This window comes from Numida meleagris, chromosome 5 (assembly GCF_002078875.1).
Source record: "Numida meleagris isolate 19003 breed g44 Domestic line chromosome 5, NumMel1.0, whole genome shotgun sequence".
In the NCBI taxonomy this organism is placed as follows: domain Eukaryota; kingdom Metazoa; phylum Chordata; class Aves; order Galliformes; family Numididae; genus Numida; species Numida meleagris.
The window spans coordinates 34,884,936-34,908,425 of NC_034413.1; the positions used below are offsets into that span (position 1 = coordinate 34,884,936).

Here is a 23,490-nt window from a genome sequence, read left to right on the forward strand (position 1 = left end):
TCCCAGCAGCCAAGCTTAATTCGAGCTGGGCTTTTGCCTTTCTAATTTTCTCCCTGCACATCCTGGCAACCTCTTTGTACTCTCCCTGAGTTGCCCGTCCCTTCTTCCACAGGAGGTAGATTCTCTTTTTCTCCTGGAGCCTCAGGAAAAGCTCCCTGTTCATCCATGCCGGCCTCCTTCCCCACCAGCTCATCTTGCGGCTCAGGGGGACAGCCTGTTCCTGCGCCTTCAGGACTTCCTTCTTGAGGAGCAACCAGCCTTCCTGGACCCCTTTACCCTCCAGGACCAAATCCCAAGGGACCCTTCCTACCAGCCTCCTGAACAATTCAAAGTCTGCCCTCCGAATGTCCAAGGTCGCCGTTTTGCTGTCCCCTCTCCTGGTTCCACCAAGAATTGAGAACTCTACCATTTCATGGTTGCTATGTCCAAGGCAGCCCCCAACTTCCACATCCCCCACCAGACCTTCCCTGTTTGTAAACAGCAGGTCTAGCAGGGCACCTCCCCTGGTAGGTTCTCTCACCAGCTGCAGAAGGAAGTTATCTTCCATACACTCTAGAAACCTCCTAGACTTCTTCTTCTGCGCCGAGTTGTATTCCCAGCATATATCAGGGAAGTTGAAGTCTCCCATGAGGACAATGGCAGGTGATCGCGCAACTTCAGCCAGCTGTTTATAGAACGCCTCATCTGTCTCTTCATCCTGGTTAGGCGGTCTATAACAGACCCCCACCAGGATGTCTGCCCTGTCAGCCTTATGAATGAAGAATGAAGAATTTATAGAATGAAACTATAACCGGAAAGCAGCACTCAGTATATGGAAAATGGATCTGTGGGAAATACCTATCCCTCTCCTCAATGATGTGTTCATGTGCGGTCCATAAGAACAGGCATGTTTTTTTTTACCTTCCTTTCTGCACTGCATGTTAACCTTTTTCTTCCTCTGCACTTCCTTCATGCACACAGTTCCTTTTCTTGAGGCTGGGGAAGGCAGTGCTTAGCCAGCACCACATCAGATGGATATGGCAGGAAAGGTTCAGCCCTCCTGGATCAGGGCTGAAGCAATACCTGGGGCTGCTGCCTCTGCCCTGGGAAGTGATGAATGGCCCCTGGGCGCCAGGCTGGGTTACCCCAGCGATCAGAGGAGGCCATGGACAAAGGGCTGCTGATGATACAAGGATGCTCCATTGCAACAGCAAGTCACCAACGCACAAGCCCAAACTCTGACACTAGTGGGTGACATTGGTTCTTTTGGCTACCACATGTCTCCAGTGGTGGCGATGTGCCCAGAGGTACATGGGGGCAGCAGCACAATGGCCAGCTGTGGCCGACCAGGAATGAGTGTATGTGGCTTGATGCAAACCTATCACTGCTGGGAGACCTGCATGCAGGGGCAGCAAGACTCACATGTCTTGCTGTCTAAACCCTTCATCACACATATTGCCCCCCTTTAGACATTATCTAATAGCTGATGTCCTTAATGTTGTGACTAAAGAATGGCTGAGGTGGGCCACGACTCAGGCTTGTGTCTGGCTGCGGTGGATGTTTGGCCAGCTCTATGAAAGGGCTCTACAGCTCTAGTGAGAGCCTCAGCCAACACAGTGAGAAGGGCTGTGCCCATGGTGCTCCCTGCCCGGTGCTTTTGTTCCATCACCCCACCAGGACTTGCTGTCCTGGTAGGCACTACTGGGAGGGAGAGCCCCACACAGCCTCTGCTGAGAGCCCAGAGCAGGGAGGAACAGAAAGGAACTCAGTCAGCTCCTCGTGCCAGCTAAATCCATATGTGAGAAAGCGAAGGCTGTCAGAAGAAGAGCGGCCAAGGTCCAACATCAGCTGTGAAGGTGCTGAAGCTGTGTCCTGGTATGAGACCCAAGCAGGCCAGGGGACCGTGGCATGTGTGTCCCCACCTCCCATGGCATGCTGCAAGCCACTGTCTCACACATCTTCGAGACTGTGCCAGTTGGGTTGTCGCCCAGTTCCTGCCGAGTTTCCACCAGATCACTAATTTGGGAAAGAAAGCTGCAGTCTGGCAGGCTGCTATTGAAAGAGGTTTCTGAAATAAGGGATATTAGGAAATATCATTATGTATATTGCGGCCATGTGCAAAGCAGGAATGGTTTTTCAAATAATTACAGGGACAACTCAAAAGATGTGATGAACTGCAAATGACCCGCAGAGCCCATTGTTTGTACTAGCTGGTGAAAAAGCCACGCTGAATGAGGCAGGGCTGTCAGGCTATGTCTGAAAACAATGCTGCTTGAAGAGGTGGTGAGCAAAGCGGGGGAGACCCTTTCACCCTATGACCTGCTGCAGCCAAGCTGGGATGCCTCAGGAGGCTGGCAACAAGTTCAAAAGCAGAGCAAAGCCACGAAGTCCCCAGCCTCAAACTGCCTCCATGTGAGAGTAAGTTTGCACCGGTGCACCATGCCTTCGAACTTCGAGCGAGTGTGCCAGCATCGCAGAGGCTCAACTGGAACCACATGCTTCAGCCCCATTCATCATCCAGGCTGAAGTATGGATGAGGGAGGCTAACCCTTTGGTAAGCATCAGCTGTAGGAAATATTATTTATCTTAAAGAAATGAATCATGTTTCAGCAAATGCTTCCTGCAGAAATATTTTTCTCACAAGCTTTGTTTCAGGTTTTGGCACATATGGAGCTGCTGGTATTAGCAAAAGGAGTCCCTCCCACCTGCTGTTCCTTGGGCTTGAATAGGAATTAAGGAATAAAGGCAGAGGGTATGAGGAAGGCTAAATCTATCACCACTTTTTCTCTATGCACCAGCAGGATATGCAGCTTAAAGGCAAATTTCAAAGATCCTCAGATAAAGGCAAGGGGAGTTGTGTGCTTGGCTACTCTTGCAAGCATACCTGTGCTGGGCACTCAGCTTGCAAATCTGCCTTTATGGCCTTGTAAAAATTCCTGTCAGGTGCTGATGTTTGTAGGAAATCAACCTCCAGCTCCCCTTCTTTCCTGGAAGCATTTTGGTAGGGGTTGCAAGGCAAATCTCCTGGTCTCATTTCATAAAAATGTCGTTTACATAAAAAAAAAAAAAAGAAAGAAAGAAAAAAAAAAGAAAAAGGAGGCTATTAAGGAAAAAGCCATATATTTACTTGCAAATAAATTGCTAGTGCTTCCTTTCCTTCTGCAAAAGCTTTGACAGTGTTCCTGTCTGCCTCCAGGGAGAGAACACAATTTACAAATGTCCTTTGGGACCACAGTTGAGGAGGGGAGGGAGGAAAAAGTCCCATTCTGAAGTTCTGGAGAACTTCAGACTTTTTCTTCCCAGTGTCAGAGAATTTTTTCATGGGAAGGCTATTTCATTGCCCTGCCTGGTAGGCTCTCCAATCGTTTTAAAATAGACCCATGGAACCACAGGGGAATAAGGACTTTAAAAGATCAATTTGCTCGCAGTCATTTTACACAGTAACCCAAGCTGAAGTGAAAGATCTTTATTTAAATATGAAATAAGCTCCAACCTTACCCTTTACTGCATTATTTTCCTTTGAGGTTTACTTTGATATTATTTCAAAGTCTTGAAGCTAACAAAATGCTGGCCACTATTTAAAGTGACAGGAGAGTTCTGGAAAAAGATTTAGGAGGCAGCTAAAGTCTCTCAATGCAAGACTCTGCAACAAGACAGGAAATCATAAAAGGGCTGAGTGCACTTCACCAGGCTCAAAACAAATTTTGAGACTACAAAGGCAAGTGAAATGGCATCAAAATCACAAAAAGCATCGAGATACAGCTGAGAACTCTACATCAGCTTGAATTATTACATTAAAACATGGGTAAAATGTTGATAGTGGGTGGTGCTTGCTTCTCATCAGGGTTTAGGAGAGCAGCTATGGTTATTTATTTGGTGCTAGAAATGGGAGGAAGTGTTAAAAGATGAGGCAAAAACTCATGATATTTAGCACAGTGTGAAGACAGCATGTCTAAGTGATGAAGATAAAGAAATGTACTTTGCGAGAGGGTCTTCTGCTGTGCTTGACCTCTCCTTTTGCTTTCCATGACTTCCAGCAGTCCATCTGATGCTGAAGCAGCTGCTGGAAGGGTTTTTTTTCTGCCTGAAGAAGATGAAGAAGTTCCCCAACAGAGAGGTCTGCTCCGCCAGCTGTGTCTGTACTGCAATATGAGTTATACTGAACCGGGATCGTGGAGTCATAGAATCACAGAATCATGGAACCATTGAATGGCTTGGGTTGGAAGGGACCTTAAAGACCACCCAGTTCCAACCCCTACCATGGGCTGGTTGCCCCCACCAGATCAGGCTGCCCAGGGCCCCATGTAACCTAGCATTGAAGATGGGATGACCACTTGTGATGCTTTGCTCCCCACACCTGGCTGGGCTACTTTGGTGATAATGCTCTCCCACGGGGACACATCACTACTAACATCATGGTGGCCTTTGCATTCCCATGCAGTTGATGAACTGCCAAAGGGACAGCAGCCTGCCTGTGCCACTTGGAGGTTGAAGGGTATCTTCTGAAGGTCAGATGTTCGGATGATGGAGATGAGCTGAGCAGGTGTCTCTGGAGCAAATATTTGATTGCAGTGTATGGACACAGAAACAGAGTTGAGGGTCTTGAGGATGACTTCAGTTTTTCTCTTAATCAGGGATGCAGTATGGCTTCTCAGAGATTAGAAAGTGAGTTTCAATGCCTGTAGAAGGCATTGCTAAGGCCCAGTGGGAAGTTAGTGAGTTTCTCCTCCATGAGATGCAATATTAGTTGTGGCAAAGTTCTCAGGCAACAGCACATTTCTTGTGATTTCTGCATCCAAGTTCTATCTTTGTTTAACCCCCAAAGAAGCTCCTGTCACTATACTTCAAAGCAGCTCTTCCTTTCTCTTGCAGAAACGAATAGGAGCATATTTTTATCCTGATCTTACAGCTGACTTTGTGTGGGTGCCTCTTACGCCTCATGGGCTCCTCTTCTCCCAGTTTTGATGTGTGTTGCTCTAGCTGAAGTCTCTGTGCCAAGATGGTACTAACCACTGCAGACTGACTGCCTCTTGTAGCCATCATCTTTTAAGGGGAGTTGAATTCTCATCCCATGTATGGTGCCTGGGTGTTCCCTGCCAAGCAAGGACTCCAAGTTTACAAACTATCTCTGGGAAAAATTGCCAGCACTTATCCCTCCCTGGCTCCTCCTTGCTGTCAGCGGCTGCGTGAAAATGGGTGGCCTTGGGGGAGGCCATGGAGTAGAGGGATCCCAAGGGGAGACTTTGAGCTTGGATTTGTTTTGGGGTTTTGTTTTTGTTTTTGTTTTTGTTTTTGTTTTGTTTTGTTCATTTGGCCTGGAGCTTTAGCTGTAAAGTGGCTGTGAATGGTAGATGAAAACTTTTTCCCTTTTGCAAATGGGGGGCTTTGGCAACTCCTAGCTGATCTAGTATTGAGTTAAAAACCAATGCTCCTTGCATCAAGACATCAGGACTTGCCTTCTTTCCAGCCTGCCATGTATGCCAAGACCAGACAGGACCAGACAGGCCCTGCATGTTTGGAGGAGTCCTTGTTGTGAATATCTGTTATGTGTGGTTGAACCTGGTGCATTAGGGGTTGTGTTTTCATTCTCTTTTGCACAGGTGAGTCTGTTCCTGCCCTCAGTCTCTCACAGGGCCTTGGGGTTTCATGGACAGATGGGATTGTGAAGGACAAATTTAGTCACGGTGTGAAGAGTGGTGTCCACTATTGAAAAAGCTGCTACATACAAAAAAAAAAAAAAAAATTAAAAAAAAAAGAAAATCTTCATGTGCTGTACATGACAACACAGCTGCAGTTTTAGGATCTGGATTTTACCTTGTCTTTGGCTGCTTCCTAACAGCCCCATGTTGCTGGTTATGAGCTGCAGCTTATACAAGACTTATATAAGACTTATTCAGCAGTTAATTGAAACATGCGTCTCTTTGTCCATCAATTCATATGTCTTCTGTTGAAATGTGATATTCAGACAGTTTACAGCTCTCAAATGATCATGACTTCTTGGTGCTAAAACCTCTCATCTGAGCCCCACAGCACTGTTGTTTTCCATCTGACAAGAATCATACAATCATTAATGTTAGAAAAGACCTCTTAGTACATCTAGTTCATCTGTCCATCACCACCATGCCCACCAAACCATGTCCCTAAGTTCCATATCTCCAGTGGAAGTTGAGGTTGGATATTAGGGACACTTCCTTCTCAGGAAGAGTGGTGAGGTACTGGCACGGGCTTCCCAGGGAGGTGATGGAGTCACCATCCCTGGAGGGTTTTAAGAAATGTGGAGATGTGGCACTGAGGGATGTGGTTAGTGGATATGGTGGGGATGGGTCAGTGGTTGAACTAGATGATCTTAGAAGTATTTTCCAACCTTAATGATTCTGTGATTCTATGATTCTATAATCTCCAAGTTTCTTGAGCAGCTTCAGGGACATTGACTCCATCACTTCCCCGCACACCCCATTCTAATGCTTCACCCATCATTTGGAGAAGACATTTTTCCTAATGTCCAACCTCAACCTCCCCTGGTGCAACTTAAGGCCATTACCTCTCATCCTATCACTAGTAACCTGGGAGAACAAGTTTACATAGCTACTTCTTTTTCTGCCTAAAAATTTATTTCTGGGCTCCACATTTGCCTCTCCATGGCTGTTCAACTACAGAAACCTTGGCTAAACCCAGAATTCATTGAAGAGGGAGCCAACTAGTGCTTGTGAGCATTTATTGTCACCATTCACCTAGCACTGTCTGCTAGTGCACTTTGAAGGGTAAGGAGAGACTGCAAATGCTTTGATCTACCATTACATGTCCTTGCATGCATGATGTTGGAGGACAAAGTTCAGCAGCCCTGATCCTTGGTAAGCATTAAGGAAGGCACATGGCAACCACTGCTGTGGTTGCACACATCTTGTCTGAGGGTTGGCCGCATCTTAGGGACATAGTTAATGGGCATGGTGGTGATGGGTTGACGGTTGAAGATCTTAGAGGTCTTTTCTAATCTTAATGATTCTGTGGTTCTGTGATTGGCAGGTGTGACATGCCAGCTCTCTCCTGGCTCTGATCATGTCCTGGGGAAGCAGAGCAGTACAACAGGATCTTCTGACAAACTGTGAATGGGGCTGAAGCGGGATTTAGGTGTCTATACTTTGATGATGCCTCACCTTGTGATGAAATATGTTTGGCACAATTTGGAGCATCATTAAAGATTCACAAAAATGCAAAAAGTAACACATGCAGGAAAAAATACTGCTTGCAGTATGACACACTGTGTGTCCATCTGTTAAATTCACCTTCTTAAATGGCACTTTTGGCTCTGCTGGTACAAAATGCCCAGTCTGAGATGTCATTAACTTTTAAGAAGTAACAAGCTCCTAATGGATTTGATGTATTTTACTCTATGAAATTCTGCTTGTTTTAAAATAAACATTTGACCTCTGAATTCTAAAACCTATCAGACAATTAATGCATTTGATGATACACGCATGTAGATTCCTGATTTGGCACGCTGGAATGTTTTTCTCTGAAGGTGGAACGACTTGATTCATTTTTCAGTGGCTCTAGACACCACAGCATTGCTTCTTTTTCCACAGCCGATGGTCCCTCACCATCTTTTCCTTTCCCCCCACTGCACTGCTCTCTGCCAGTTTTGGAACTGATCATTCTGATGAAGATCTGTTAATTTAGCCCTGTGTTTCCAGATTCAGTTGTTTCTTTAGGACCTTTTTTTTTTTTTTTCCCCAGAACAAATTCTTTTTAAACATGTTATTTATGACCTGTAAATTGAAACCTGGCTTCAGCATGTGTATGCCCAAGACTCTGACAGGGCTCTGTCAGGCAGAGGAGGAAGGCTGGTGGGCACCAGCAGAGCCCATTGGTCTTTGCTCCCAGGGTGGAAGGTGAGGGGGAAGGAGGAGCAGAACAGCAACCCCAGGTGACCACTGCTGTAGTGCAGCTATGACTTTTTTGCCCAGCTTCTGTGAATTATGAATCTGTTCTGGACAAAATATGCAGGCCATAAATGAATAGGAATTCCAAGGCTGAGCAGCTCAGCTGCATCTCATCTACATACAGTTCAGAGAATCATAGAGCGGCTTGGGTTGGAAAGGACCTCAGAGATCATCTAGTTCCAACCCCCTGCCACAGGCAAGGTTGCCAATCAGCAAATCAAGCGCTAGATCAGATCAGCCAGGGCTCTGTCCAGCCTGGCCTTGAACACTTCGAGGGAGGGGGCATCCGCAGCTCATCTATTCCAAAGAGTTCTGTGGAAAGTCTGAAAGTTCTCTTTGAAAAGGTGCAGTTTGCAACAAGCAGTGTGTCAAGGTGTGAGCCCCTCCCTCAGTGCTTGCAGCCACTGTGCTGCACCAAGAGTTGCAGGATGCATGCCATACCTATTGCCTGCTACCTGGGAAATGGATGTTAGCTGAATTGGTGAGTGCTGCAACACTGGTGGGGTGCAAGGAAGAGGCTCAGCTCCTCAGCTTCTGCTCAGAGCTCTGCAGTCAGAACGTAAATCAAATACCCTCAGTAGCTGCATGACATCTTTATTTTTACTGGCAAGAGAAGCAGTATACACAGCGACATTGCAGTCTCTTAGCTCGTTAAAAATATCTCAATAAATAAAACAAATAAGCAACATATACACTGGAACAGAAAATGAAAAAAACAAAAATAAGGTAGGGTGTCAGGAGTGGTAGCAAATCATGGAGCAAAAAGGAAGAGGCAGTAGAGTGTGGAGGGCAGTCTGTAATCCAGGCTGTACTTAAAACAAATCATGCAGGGAGCTGGGGAGACTGTGGCCTTTTTAATTCCTTCTTTTTTTTTTTTCCTTTTTTTTTTTTTCTGAGAGCCTTGGTCCAGTTTTGACATTACTGTACAAGAAATCAGGTTTTGAACTTTAAAAAAAGATGCACACACAAAAAGAATACAGCTAAGGAGAAGTAAAGTCTGAACCCAAAGATTTCTCATACATGTGTTCCTGAATTAAGATTTTTCAGCAAGAAGAAGGAAAAAAAAAGAACTAAAACCAAACACACAGATGGACACACACACAAAACCCAATGATGAACAATCAGGAATGTTGCTTCTTGCTTCTCTGTGATCAGTCACTTGGAGAGATGTTGCGAAGGTTCAGACCGATAGCTTTGGTGCTGGCTCTTGCTCAGTCTAAGTGCTCTACAAGAGTTCAGAGTGAGGGAGGTCAAGAGGGGTCTTTTGAACCAGCTTACTTGAGGTCATTAAGGTTTCAGAAGCTACAAACTTGAATACATCCCAATTCCACTTCAGTCTCAGACTCTGGACAGTCTAGAGAGAGAGGGGGGAAAAAAAAGGAAAATAAATACACTGAATATAGGATGTAAGATGCATGTTGCTGCACAAGTTCTTTTCCCCTGCAAATCAAAGAAGTACTTCTTAAAAACCCTAACCCTACACTGGTGCCAGCAGTGTAGGGCACATGTTTAATCTGGCAGCAGGGCAAGATCCAGTGCACCAGGAATAGCCCTCGTGGCCTCTCATACAAGCAAAACAGGGAGACTGAATGCTTGAGAGCTGCTTGCAGTTATTGCTGCATTTAGCACTGGGCTCCCACCAACACCCAAGATGTGCTTCATCAATCCCACCCATGGTGACTCTCAGCTTCTCCTGCAAAACCCTGCAGGCCCTGCTGGAAGCAAATGTGTTTTCTTTCCATCCTGGGGTAACACACTTATGTAAGAGCCAGGAACATTCAAAGAGAGAAAGAAAGAAAGAAATCAACATAAACCTAACAATTCCTTTGGCTTTTGGTTATAGTGCATGAGTGTGTACAGTCCACTAAACCCACAGGCAGGAGTAATGTTTCTACCAAAAACCCCATATGCTTACAGCAACTCCTCCGGCCCCAAGGGCTGTGATGCTGAAGCCCTTTTCAACACAGCTCCTAGTGACCTTACACATGGCTGCTCCTCTGCTTGGCTCTCAGAAGTGTGACAAGGTGCAGTCCCGTGGCATGAAGCCCTGTTACCTGCAGGTTTGGCAACGTGCTGCTGCTCATTTGCGAGCTGGTGGGCCAAAGCCTGTGATCCCGCAGTGCCCATGGGACGTCCCATCTAACCTGGGGGAGGGGTGGATTTTCATGCAAGATGCTGGTTCTGCCTCCAGAAAGCCACCTCAGCTCATATATCAAAAAGCAGATATAATTATTTCCTCACTAAGGAAAGCTTCCATTTAGCTTATTTCCTTTCCTTTCCTTCTCAAAATTATTAATTATCTAATTACAACCACATTCTGCACCCAAGCTCAGGACTTGACAGGCTTCCCCAGACCACTTAGGAAAGCTGAACTGCTTGGGATGTGCGAGCAGCAGCGGTTTGCATGTGTGCATGTCTTGCAGATGGCAGACCAGCCCTTTCCTAATGCTCACACTGTTGCAGCCTCAGCTAGAGGAACATATAGGGGCTCTGAAAGACATATAAAACAAAGGGAGGTGGAGGACACCATGGAGTGATTTTCTGCTTGAGGCTGGGGCTGCACTAAGCTGCTCTCCCAGCTATTAGCAAGTGGTGGGCAGGAGTGGCTGCTTTCAGCCATCACTTGGCTAATGCCATGTTACCTGCCCTGCATTCCCCAGGGGCTGCTTGTGGAGTCACCCATGGCAGTGCTGCTTGCTTGCTGGTCCACACTTTGTGTCCACGGCACCGTGAGTTTGAGCAGCACTGAAATTTGCCTAAAATCAAGGTTGGCATTCTTCCATCAAACTGCTGCTGCTAAGTACATAGACAGCTTTTTTTTTTAATTGTCTCTTCATGACTGAACCCTTTTCTACCCTCTCTGTACATAATTGGAGGACCCGCTGTTCCCAAGAGCACATTGTCTCCTTTGGCTGTGATTTACAGACTGGACATAGTCACATATTCCTGGACAGCCAATGCCAAAAGAACTCACAGCCCACATGTCTCCTGGGAGTGACTCTCCCATGCTGTTTTGGGTTATTTTTTTCTGCAGTGTAAAGTTAGCAGATCAGACCAAGCAGCAGACAATCTCTTCTGTACAGCGTGATCTCCATCACTTGAGTTTTGTAGGAATGGGTCAAACAAGCCATTACATCTCACTAATGTTTCATGGACGACATGATGGGAAACACAAGACCAGATGATTCAGTGGGCTATTTCTGTTCCCATTTCCTCCGATCATCCCCAGCACATTAGAGCAGCCTCTTAGCTGATGAAGTAACATGACCAGATACAAAGAAAATTGGTATACCTGGCCACAAAGGGGTTATGCTCTTTGCCCTGACATGTGCTTGTGCTTAAGTTCACACTGTGTAGCCTTTCGCTGGTTGTTCTGAACACTTAAGATCCACACCAAAGTGTAAAGCCCACTCATTCACAGACCTGTTCAGTCTGCTCAAATGAAGAAGTGCGCAATTTAAGAAAACCTCTCCGTGTGATCTATTGCCTATGTTGTCTTGAATGCTGCTCAGTTTTGAGGATCTGATCCCAAGCAGCGAGTTCGAAAGCACAGGAATGGTAACAGGAGAAGGTGGTCATCCACTTGTAGAGTGAGGGACTTGCTTTGGTGGTGGTATGAGTGGAAACATTCATGGCAGGCAGAGAAGTGGTGAGATGAGTGATGTCTGCACCCATCTCCTCCCAGGCAGTGCCTTGTGCCTGTGTACCCATCAGCTGGCTCTGGCCTCCCAACGTGCCATACACCAATGGGAGAACCCCTGTGGCCTTCAGCAGCTATAAAAATGAGTTAACACAGGGTCTGTCCCCTGATAAGTTATAGAGAGCTTTCCCATCATGATTCTGTACTTTAACGGACCCTCCAAAGGTCATGCTTGATGTTTACAATTCTTTAATCCCACAGGGGCTCAACAAAGTGTCCATCAGAGCCTGCAATACGTTCAGCTGGCAATACTCCTGCAGCACTTCTCAGCTTTTCTCCTATGAGCTGGTCCCATGGAAGGTTCCTCATGAGCTTCTGCAAGCCTAGCTTACTCATGGCTTCACTGTGTGTTTCCTGTGGCAACTGAGTGATGAGATATGGATTTATGGGGCATGTTCTTAAAAGACACAGCAAAGCCTACAGCGGATTTCATGGGGATGGGACAGATATTCTTCCTGGCACAGCACTAAGATGGTGGGGTAGGGGAGCTGGACCTTGCAGAGCTCTGTTTTAATCCCAGCTCACTCACAGTTTGCTTTTATAATTGCTTTCTCTGCATGTGCCTCGGTTTCCCTGAACAGAAAATTGCAGTACATTTCTGCCTCTCTTACAGAGCATGCGGGTTGGAATTAACTAGTGCCCATAAAGCAGCTTGTGATTCTTCAGCTGAGGGGCATAGCATTACACAACAGCAATGCGTGGTTATAGCATCTGGCCTGAGATGGTACACAGTGAAGTCCTCTGCTGAACATCATTTCCAAGCATTTCTGTTATCCCACAGTGTATAGCACAAAATATAGCACTTATACACTCCAGACCATGCTATATTACAGACCCAGTTTGCTATGACACAGAATGCCATTCAGTGAACCGAGGACTTGCTGCTCTTTTTTTTTTTTAATTTCTTTTAGACAATTCCCCAGCCCAAGAGTACAGCATGGAAACCACAGCAGCTGAGAGCTGCAGGCTTGATGTAAAGTAGTATGAACAGGGCCTTGGTCGGAGGAAATTTTTGCAACAGGTCCCTGAGGTCCTCACTTATATAGCATTAGGGTTGGGTTTGGTTACAAGGATTTGAAATCATTTCCATAACACAGCCAAGAATGCAAAAGCAATAGGAATCAGAGGAAAAACGTTTAAGTATTTGTCTACATATATATACAGAAAAGGATGATTTTTGAGCTGGTTCTATAGATGGGAATCCCAAAAATGGCTATGCATCTGGGACCTGGCTTCTCTCCCTCCTGACTTTCAGCCAGCCAAAACCCCACCAGGAAGGTCCCAGCCCAGCCTGGGGCCATGAGTGCCCTGTCCCTTTCTTCATGCTCCCAGCCATGCTGGGAGTGGGCAGTGAGGGGGAGATGAGAGGCACAAATAGTGGCATGGTGTAGGAAATGCCAGCTGCTTGCCCTGCACCAGCTGGTACTGATTTTGGCAGTCCCAGAGAAGCTTATATACTATTTCTTTCCCCTCCTCCTTCTTCTCAAGGAAGTGAAAAGCAGCATGGGTCAAAACTGAGACTTCAGCACTGCTCAGTGTGTTGATGCAAGGCAAGATGCCTGTGCCTCTGGACTGGTGATGCTGCCTTTGGCTGCCTCTGAAGGGGATGCATCTTCTGACTGAGCATCCTTCACTGCTGAATGGGGCTTGAATTGCAGTCATGATTTTCTTACAAGTGACATCAGCGGGCACACATCTAACTGGCCCTGCCTGCAGCTGCACCAATCTTGGCTCAGCAGGTTACATGATATCCCAGCTGCTCTGCCTATTTGGCGCAGTCTCCACCATTGTTTTTTTGCCTTCCTTGAAATCTCCCTGCCCAGAGTGTGCCTGCTCTTTAAGCATCCTCAGAATATTCATTTTTAATGGGATTTTAACTCAAAAGTTTTCTTTTTTTTTTTACAGACTCTGGTAGTTTGGAGCAGGAATTGGTATTTCTGCTAGGTGACTAGTGAGCAACAGGGCTGCCTGGAGTCGTGAGCAAAACATGCAGTGATACTGGACATAAGTGACAAAAGAATTCTGCAGTCATCCTCTGTAGGACACATATGCCAAGGAAGCAAATGTTGAACCAGCCCATGAGAAAGCACCAAACAAAATCTGATGGAGTTCCCCACAATCTCAAAACTTATCTTCCCAACTTGAGAGTTAAGAGAAGAGATAAATATATGGAAACATCTTGACTTTCAGGCCAGAAAGCCTAAATTTGGACTACTCCTGGCCACAAAAACAGCAATTAAAGCCTACATGGCAGCTTGAAGTGCAGAGGTCTGAGATACCTAGGAGGGCCTAGATTGCTGGGGACACAGCAATCACCTAACCTAGCAGGGATCGCTGTCACCATGAGCTAGGTTCCCAGATGTGGTGTGTAAGGCTGATGTCAAACACCCAGCCTTACCCTTAACCTTGATCATTCCTGTGCTTTGTGAATCAAGGACCACCGCTTCTAGCTGCCTTGGGAATAATTGCTTCAAAAAAGCATATTGCAAGCATCAGTGACATATGCATGGTCAAGTCAGTAAGCTTTGCCTTCCAGTCTCCTGTTTTTTATCTGTTCATATCCTCCTGAAGCTTGTGCTGCTTGAGCTGAAAGTTTTCCATGCCTGAAGGTGATTCCTCCTTCTTATTGTTGTTTTTGTTGTGTGGAGGCTAGGCAAAAAATAGACCAGCTGTTCTGGAGCAAAGGGAGGGTGGAAAACAGCCGTGCTCTAAAATGCTCAGAACTTCCCCGTGACTGCGTGTTGCAGGCTGTGCTGGGTGGGAGGCTAGCAGGTAGCATGCTCATTACCCAGTTGGCAAAGCCGTGTCCCACCTGATCCTGGAGGAAACACTCACAGCCTGAGTGTTTTTGTGTACCATATAAAGCAGACCTGAGGAGGAATGGGGAGTTTTTTTGGCTTAGATTCTATCACATATTTGCAGGAGAGAGGTGTTAGGGTGGAGGCAAGGTGCTGCCTGCCAGGAGCCTCATGGCACATTGGGTTGTACACAAGCAAACCAGGTATTTTTTGCTCTTACGATGAGGCAAAATGCACAGCTCTCTCCTTGTTGCTATTGCTCATGAGGATTAGGAAAGCCAGAAAGGAACAAAGGTGGTCTGCAAGCAGCGATTTGCAGATGAAAATTGCTCTGATTTCCTGTTGTGTAGGGTGAAAGTAGGGGACAAAGTCTGTAATCAGATCTGTAGTCAGTTCTTGAGGTGTGTTTGAGTCTGTGTAGAGATGGGAACCTGTATTTGCACATATTGTGTCCATATTTATGCATGGTTTATATGCAGATTAGTATTTTTGTAGTAAAGTCTAAGGAAGAAAGGATCTACACAAACCTACGCCTCACATCATTATATGTCTGTACCAAAGGGATGTTCTCTAATCATCTTAGAGAGCTGTCAGCAGACCCCAGAACCAAAGTAGACAGTAGTCTATATTAAAACATAATTTTTGTCATTTAGATGGTTCAAAAATGCAACCTTCAGGAAAAATATCACAGCAGCAGCAAGGCCTTTCTGAGCAGGCAACTGTGCATTGCCCTACATGGGAAAAGCCAGCATGCGGCAATCCTAGAGAAGGATCCAGAGTCTTATTTTGGAAAGCCAATTTCCCCATAGAATAATGTCAGAAAGGGTCCCTTTTCTGCTTGACCACAGGGCTGCTGGGTGTGGAGAATGGGACAACAGTTTGAGGTGGAAAAGCAACGTTTAGGCAGTACCCTCAAGCACATCTACTTTACTGCCCGCAGAGTTGTCCAGGAAACCATCCCAAAATGGCATGTGTAGTAGTCCTTGAGATGACCCATCTGCAGTACAAGGGTTTGGGGAAATTCTTTCTGAACACAACTAGAGGCAAACAGCAGAAAATTGGAACAAAGGGTAAACTAAGGCACAAAGGAATGGCAATTTCAAGCAGTTAGGTTGTTAGAATAGTGGAAACCCCCTGATTTCTAGGTTGTTTTCTACCAGAAAATAACTGAAAGATGGGGCTGTAGTATAAGTTCCCATTGCCCTGGTGGCTCTCTGCCCTCTGGGGAGCATGGATCCTTGTGGTTGTAGCACAGTCCCATATGCTGGCAAAAGTTGACCCTAAATGGAAAGAGATCAATTGCATGACTGTCTCTAATGCAGTGTGTGAGTGCAGGCCTCACAGAAAAGGCACAAGGGCTGGTCTGCAAGACTTCAGAGGAGAGGAAGCAGTGGAGAAAGGAATTCAGATAATTGTGTACATGCAGTGAGGGGAGAAGGAAAAAATCAGATCTAATGCTGCGGGTACAGACAGACTGAAACCAGATACCTTGGCTTGTGTTTTTCTGCCTTTGCTGGTATGAACTCTTATCAACCATCCGCTCTTGAAGTCTCCCAGATGAAGGAAAGCCACAATTATGTGCATCTTACAGCCGGGAAACCATTTAAAAACTTATCCTTCGCAGTTGTTCATTCTGAAGCCACAGGGCCCCCCTTGCTCTCTCCAAACGTACCCCCACCTCAAGAACCTATCAATGTCTAGAGGAAAGCTTCTAATCTAATTTACCCCAGACTTCCCAGACCTTTCAGAATTTGTCTGCCTGTGGCTGATCCAACAGAAAATATCCTCCCTGTGTCCCGCGGCTCCCCAGTTTGGTATCAGGAGTGTGACTAACTGTTTGACAGGGAGGTGGAAAAAGCAATCGTACTGCCTGACTAGAAGGAGATTTAATTATTTCCATCCTCCTCCCTCCAAGCCTGCTTCTGTCTCACCAGCCCAGCTTTCCCACTGCTTAGAAAAGCCGAAGGCTTGCTCGCACCTCGCTCTTCATGGTGAAAAATCCTAGAGTCAGTACCAAAAAGGAAGCCCACAACCCTGGACCCCCGAGCCCCTCTAAATAACCTTCCTTCAATTTTTTTTCTTTTTCTCACTCTCCTGTAGAATGGCTCTTTTGTACCTATGATTACCTACCTCAGTAGGGGTTACCTACACCAGGGCTTGTGGTTCCAGTAGAATGGCCAACGCTGTAAGTCCAGTTTTACAATGCTGCAAAGTATTATGTCTCTGTTTGTCTTTCTAGTTTGTGGAATATTTTTTAATTAAAGAAAAAAAGGAATTTAACAAAATACAGAAAATATTTTAATAGCTAATAAGATACCATTGTTTTGCATGGAGCTAGTGCAGTTCATGCTGTAGTTTTTACCAGAACAAGCTGCATTTAATAATACTTGCATATTAATGTATAAGCTATAGGTTTATCTACGAATGTATTATATCAGCAGTCAATTGGCTGTTTTTTGACTGCCCCAAAATTTACAGTTTTGGCATCCATCATGGAATTGTCCTCGCACCCAGTTGTTGCTTAAAGGTCAAAAATGAGATTTCCTGTACTTTCATGTTCAGGTGCACTGCTGCTAGGCTGAGCTCTCTGGGGTAAAAGAAACATCTCTGTCTCCAGAGGAGGTTGTGGCTCTCACAAACAAGTGTAACACCTCTGCATACTCTGATCATCAAGTCTCCTTAGCTCCTGTTAAGCTTCCCTTCCATCTCCAGCCATTTATCAGTTAAGTATGCTCTATCTTTACCACTTAAAATCACACAAACTCATGGGCTCAACCACTTCCAGCAGAAATACTGTCCCTTTGGGGTCTCAAAACACTTAGAGAAAACCACTTCTTCAGCATTTTGGCCAGAGGCTCATTTTTTTAGCCCAGATTAAACTGGTTGCCTGGGGCTGGCCTCTCAGCAGGGAGGACAAGTGAGAGCTCTGCAGTGAAGTGTTTTGCTGCTGGGGCTCTCAGGGTTTCTGCATTATGTCCTGCCTCTCTGCAGCAACCTCCTGGCAGTCAGTGTGTTTGCTCCAAGGTGCTGCATCCCTCTCTTGCCAGAAAAGAGAATGAAAAATAAAAGCTTTAAACAGGAAAGAGTTCCCCAAAGGAGCTGTTCCCCCAGCCCTGCACTCCTCCACAGTCCAAGCCTTGGCCTCTCTGGGGCAGTGGGGTTTGTCACAGCTGGAGGAGGAGGTAGGTTTGTGGGAGCCCCTTGTTAAAATCTTGGCAGTACATCACTGAAAGCGCTGCTCGAAATTGCCAAAAGCCGGAAGCTGTTAATGAGCAGTTGGAGCAGGAAAAAGCAGAGCTGTTTCGACATTTGAAAGGACCATGTAAGCCCTGTCCTCAGCTCTGCCCAGCTGCCTCGTGGGTGGCTCTGAAGAGCAAGCGCTTGGGGACACCACCAGCATCTCCTGACACACAAAAGGGCCCGTGGTGCAAGGGGCAAGGGAAAGTGCAGGGGCCACCTCCATCCCTCCTGGCTGATGCTGCAGAGAAGCCCATGTCCATACCGCCTCCTTGGCTCCTCTCTGCTCCTCTCCCTGTGGGTACTCGGACGCAAGCCTGGCTTTGCATCAGAAAGGTGTGGAATAGAAAGAGGAACAGGGAGGGGGAGAAGGCAGGAAATGAGATTTTCTTCTTGGGCAGCTCCACTAAAACAAGTAGGGATGGGGAGGGAGGTAGCATAGACACATGCATGTCCTTAAACAATGGCTTTGAAGCTAATGAAACTTGTGCAGTTGAGTGGAGATGAGTGTAGGGTTTTTTTGCATGTTAAATCTGCTTCCTCTCATCTCCCTCTGCCTTTTGAGCCTCTCTGATCCTCCAGCCTCTGGGCCTCTCAGATCAATATGAGTTTCAACTGCCAGCATATAAACAGTTCTGGGCGGGTGTTTGGTTCTCCCTGCCTGAAACACATACCTACTGCATGCTGAGGCCAGCCAGATTAGTGCTGAAGCAATGGAAATACACTGCGCAGAAGTCGGATACGGGAGGTAAAGTGGTCAGGCACGAGCCATACATTTCTATTGAGATGCTCACAGCAAAAGAATTGTGCAATGCCTGTCCTGCACAAATACTTAGGATGCTTTAGGACACAGCTGCATGACCTACTGTTACAGTTTATTGACTTACACCTTTGGCTCAGCTATGATGATCGACCACATACATGTGCTAAACTGTACAGAAAGTAAAATATATCATATTCTTGTAGGCTGGTTGAGAATATCCAGGAGGAAAATACCAGTAGATGCAAGGTCCTCCTTGCTTTTGGAAGTATGCTGAGCTGTGGCTATGGGCAGCTGGTGCAGCATGTAGCATGGTATGCAGCATGCTCTGACAGTGCTGGTGGTCAGAGCAAATGTCTCTGGTCCCTCTCTACACAACACAAGTGTGAAATGGGCTGTAAAAACACCTTCTGCCTCCATCCCATTTTGGAAAAGCAAAGAATACTGGACAAAGGAAAGCATTTTCTCCTCCCCTCTCCACTCCTGCCAAAATAACAGAAATTTCAGGAAAAACACCTACTCCAAGAATAAATATATACATCTGTAGAATTATTCTTTTTCCAGGGGAACTCTTTCGAGGCTCAGCCAGCACCTTCCCTGCTCTCTTCCTCTTTCTTGTGTGCAGCAGATATTTCACTGCAGTCTGCAAACTTCCTCAGTGGCAGCATCTCCATAGGGAGGAAGAAATGTCTTTTTCTGGCTCAGGGACGTTGGAGCAAGCCTTGCAGTGTGCATAGGTAGCTGAGCACAAAGAGGACTTGTCTCTGATTTTTATTCATCAGTGCAGCACTAAGACCATGTATGAGTACTTAATAACATAGCCTCCTTAGAGTAAATCAACAAGTGGGTGACAGCAGCTATCCATTATGACTAACTCAACTAATTCCACTTGTGGCTTAATGCCAGTGGTATTAACAACAGTGAAAACTCTGCTTCAGGAACATCTCTGGTTCAAACTCCCTATTAAATATAAAAAATAAAATTTGGGCCACCCACTAAAAAGCAGGGACAGTTTGCATAAAATCAGTGGCATTCTGTGCGCTCCTGTGAACAATCTGCAGGACAGGTAAGATTTCCTTATGAACTTGAGATACTTTTTAATATTTGATACAGTTCCTGACAAATAGCAGCTGAAACACCTGTATGCCAGATGTGCACAGCTGTATGTGTGCTGTTGCTGATCAATCTTCAGATTACATCACGTTCCAGATGCCTGACTTCAGAAATGCTTGGAAGGCAGAGCTGGAGTGAGCAAACTGCAAGCTTAGGCATTTCTTTTTCCTGACTGTGGCTCTGTGCCTTCTCTGCACGTGATGCCGAGCCCTTTTTGACTTACGTGACATTGTCTAAGAGCAAATGAGGGGCATCTCCAATCAGCCAGCTGGGAAGCAGAAATGTCATCCTTTAGCCATGGGTAACATCTGTCCATGGGTAATGTGCTGGGAAGATGGGCTACATATTGCTCACTCTGTGTTTCTAACACATGAACTAAAAAGAACCATTAAGATCAGTCTTTGAAGAGGTTTATTTTGGTGTTTCTCCACACTGTAACTCAAGGAACAGCTTCAGTGTCTCTCTACAGCACACATGTGTCTGTATGGGAATGCGTGCATGTGCATGTGCACAGGGACTGCTGTGAAAACAAAGTCCTTTTGAATTTCAGTGAATCCATTCCCCACTTAGGACAGCAAAATGGTGCGTGCCATGAGGGAGACTTAGGGATGATTGCTGCAAAAAGATGTGCTTTTTTTTTTTTTTTTTTTGCATTTGAAGTGGGGATTTGGAGTGCAGCAAAGTCTCCCCTTCGCTGCATGGAGCTGCATTCTCCCTTCATGACTGGCACTTCAATCTGATGCCAGGACAGATTCCCTGAAGGTGAGGGGATTTCATTCTCAGTTTTTATACTGAGGACCTTTACAGAGCATCACAGAAAACCCGCAGGAGAAGGAGTGGGATTTCCCCATTTCCTTTCCCAGCAAGCTCCCTGCCACCATACCTGTGCTTTATCAGAGCCAGGACTTACATCCCAGATCACGTTCCCAAATATTTGCAGAGGAAAGCGTGCTGCTTTGGCATCTCCACCCTCGCATGAGGCAGTGTTTGAAGAATGTGCCCTTGCTCACCACACCCTGGTCCCTGAAGTCGGCTATCGCAGTCACTCGGCCCAAGCCCAGCAGTGTTTCCCATCGCAGCAGGTGCAGGTTTTTGATAACCACCCAGACTCTGAGTAACAGTGGTGATTCAGTGTGTGTGTTACTAATCTCCCAGGATTTTTGGACAGGATTGTACCAGGCCAGGTCTCCATCTGGGATTAATCAACACAGCTTCATTGAAGTCAAGGGGCCAAATTCTCACTTGGAATAAACCAGTTTAACTCCACTGCAGTCAATAAAGACACTCTGATCTTTTTTATAGCAAGAATAGTCTAACTCTTTAAAATATGTGGGGTTACTGGGTGTTGCCCTCATATGCAGAGGGAGCTGTACTTTATATACCAAACACTCCTGCTGTGGTAAAAAGTTCTTGACATTGAATAAGGCACTCCAGCAGTGATGCTAACCATGACATGACCCAGAGACAGCCATCAGGTCACGTGCAGGGTTGGGGTGAGCAGAGCTCACTGAAAGCCACCATCAGCCTCAGGGCAGGAGCCCCATTGCAGAACAGATCAGCTGCACTCGCTTATGGACACCCCATAAATGGCTGTCTCCATGCCTGGGGAGAGACTGTCATGGCTTCGAATGCATGTCCTGGTTGAGCACAGCTTGATTTGCACTCATTATTTGCTAGTGCCAGAAGATTTTCCTCACTGTCTTCAGGGATCCAGCAGCTACATTAACACAGTCGTAGGCCTGGAAAGAGCTGTTATGCATAACTGCTACGTCAGTTCTTACAGCATTTGCTGCATGTAAAACCCTTTCCATCACCTCTATTGTTTTTGCCTTCCAGACGGATGTCACTGTCAAAGCTTAAAATCAGACCTCTAGATCTCAATCTCATTCTTCAATCTTGTCCCCAGGTGTCACTCTTCTTTCTCCTCGGTGTTTATAAGCAAGCCTGACATCTTCTTTCTTCTGCCCTATTTCCTTGCCAGCCTCTTCTCAAGGCTCATGTATCAGTGAGCTGGGAGTGAACACCAAAGGTGGCATATTCTGATTGCCATCTACCAGCTTTCTATGTTGCTGTTTCAAGTTTTCATAGATAAGCTATCCTGCAGACACCTTAGAGCTCTCTTTAGAGTTTTCCACCACACATCTAAAGTTTCTGGCTTCAAGAAGAAAAATAAGAAGCTGATCATTCACTGGCTACCTTTTTAAGGTGAACAAACATTCTCACTTCTACAAGTTCAAACTTCTGGAGGAAGAAACATGCAGAGATGAAACCTCTCTGCTTAAGAAGCAATCTGACTGTAAAAAAAAACATAAATAAAGAAAGAAAAAGCCAGCATGTCCTTAGCTTGCCTTCATTTAGTGAAATATTGAATCACATGCCTGATTTCTAAATGAGTGCCTCTAGCCCCCATGACTTCAGTGGGATTTAGCACATGCACTGAGGATGCATCATGTGCTTTGCTGAATCAGAACAGCCTAACAAATGACTACCAAGAATTTGAATTGTACATAACACGAACACAGAAGTTTATAAAAAGCACTGGAAAATTGGTTTACATGATCTTTTCCAGTCTGTCATTGTGCAGAAGGCAGATGTACATTTCCTTGACTCTACTTGCCAGGGTTTTTGGATTTGGGTAATTATATGAATGGGTTAAGTCAACATTTTCAACCAAATTACTGTGTGGATGACTCAGCTCAATGCCAGCTGGCTGGTCTTGTTTAGGTTTGCCAGCTGCAAGTTGGACTTGTCTGAGCCTTTGAATCTGAACCCTTCTAGTTTCCTACTGAGCTAATAACCCATATTACTGTGGTACAGATGCAGTCTCGTTTCTGGGGGAGGGAGAGGAGCTTGCTGCATCTGTTCAAAACAAAGAGTTTGTGCTTTGACTTTGGCGGTGTTGTTCCTCTCTGAATTTCACAAGCAGACTGTAAGTCCTAGAACGTGCAGACCTGAGCTAAGCCTACTCTCTGAATCAGGGACTTTCCCTGAAACTGCTGCTCACGTGTTTCTCATCTGACTTGCCTGCTTTTGCGACTGGTGCTGAACAGCTTTTCTGCTCTATACAATCAAGTTTTACATGCAGCTTGTGTTTTCAGTGCAGGAAAACATTCCTTCAGTTTCTTATGTACAGATAGGTTTGTGAAGAGTGAGAGAGGCTGGTCATTCAGTCCAGCGACAGAAGTGGAAACTTTACAAGTTCCGTAAGAAATCAGACTGAATGCAGGTATGGTACTAGGAAATAATGGTTAATCTCTGCGTAGAGAAATATGTAGGCATGCTCCTACACATCTGTGATACCCTCTTTAAACCTACATATACTGTAGGTATGGAGTACCGGTGTAACCATAGTTTTAATTCCTAATTTATTTCTCTGTTTGGCTAGAAGCAATATGTGCACTGATACCTTACTGCTTGTAATCCTCCTAAAGAAAGAGTTTCCATCTCTCAGCAAGGAGGAAACTACTGATTTCCTCAAATGAGACATCTACTTTCAATTTATGGGTGCCTTAAGTAACATCTTTCTGCTAAGCTTCCTCGTAGGCACCAAGTGTTTGACAGCCAAAGCAATTCTGATTTTAGACATTTCATCTTGTGGAAAAAAGACTCTTCTACGTGGTCCTCAGGTTAAAGTGATTAGCAATATTTCTTATCACATTCTCACTTGAAAAGAAAACGGGTTTCTAAGGATCAGCTGTTTCTCAGCTTAAAGAACCCTTAGGGACAGCAGTTCACTAGATCGACAAATGAGTGAATGAAATGGTTGTGCTCAGGGAGACCGCTTTTTGGGGAACAGGCTTTTTCCTTGAAGGTAGAAGAAATCAGAAGTGTTAATGGGAAGGAGTTCAAACGTTTCCCCTACCCACACTGAGTGCTTCAGCCAGAAAGGATAAAGATATTTACCCAGAGAAGCATGCCTGGCTGAGAACTAGTGTCTGAAGCCACAGCCTGCTTGAACTGCAG

At 45.7% G+C, this 23,490-nt stretch overlaps 1 protein-coding gene across 3 annotated transcripts in view; it reads right to left on the reverse strand.

The window, feature by feature from the left end:
- The window catches only part of TWIST2 (twist family bHLH transcription factor 2), a 54,068-nt gene that overhangs the window by 16,211 nt on the left and 14,367 nt on the right, over window positions 1–23,490 (reverse strand). For 2 of the 3 annotated variants that reach the window (XM_021399887.1, XM_021399884.1), the window contains exon 2: window positions 8,497–9,273. The exons of the other annotated variant lie outside the window; for it this stretch is intronic. The gene's annotated coding sequence lies outside the window, so the exon portion shown is untranslated. Of the gene's footprint in view, window positions 1–8,496; window positions 9,274–23,490 lie in introns of those variants that run through there. 3 annotated transcript variants of the gene reach the window in all.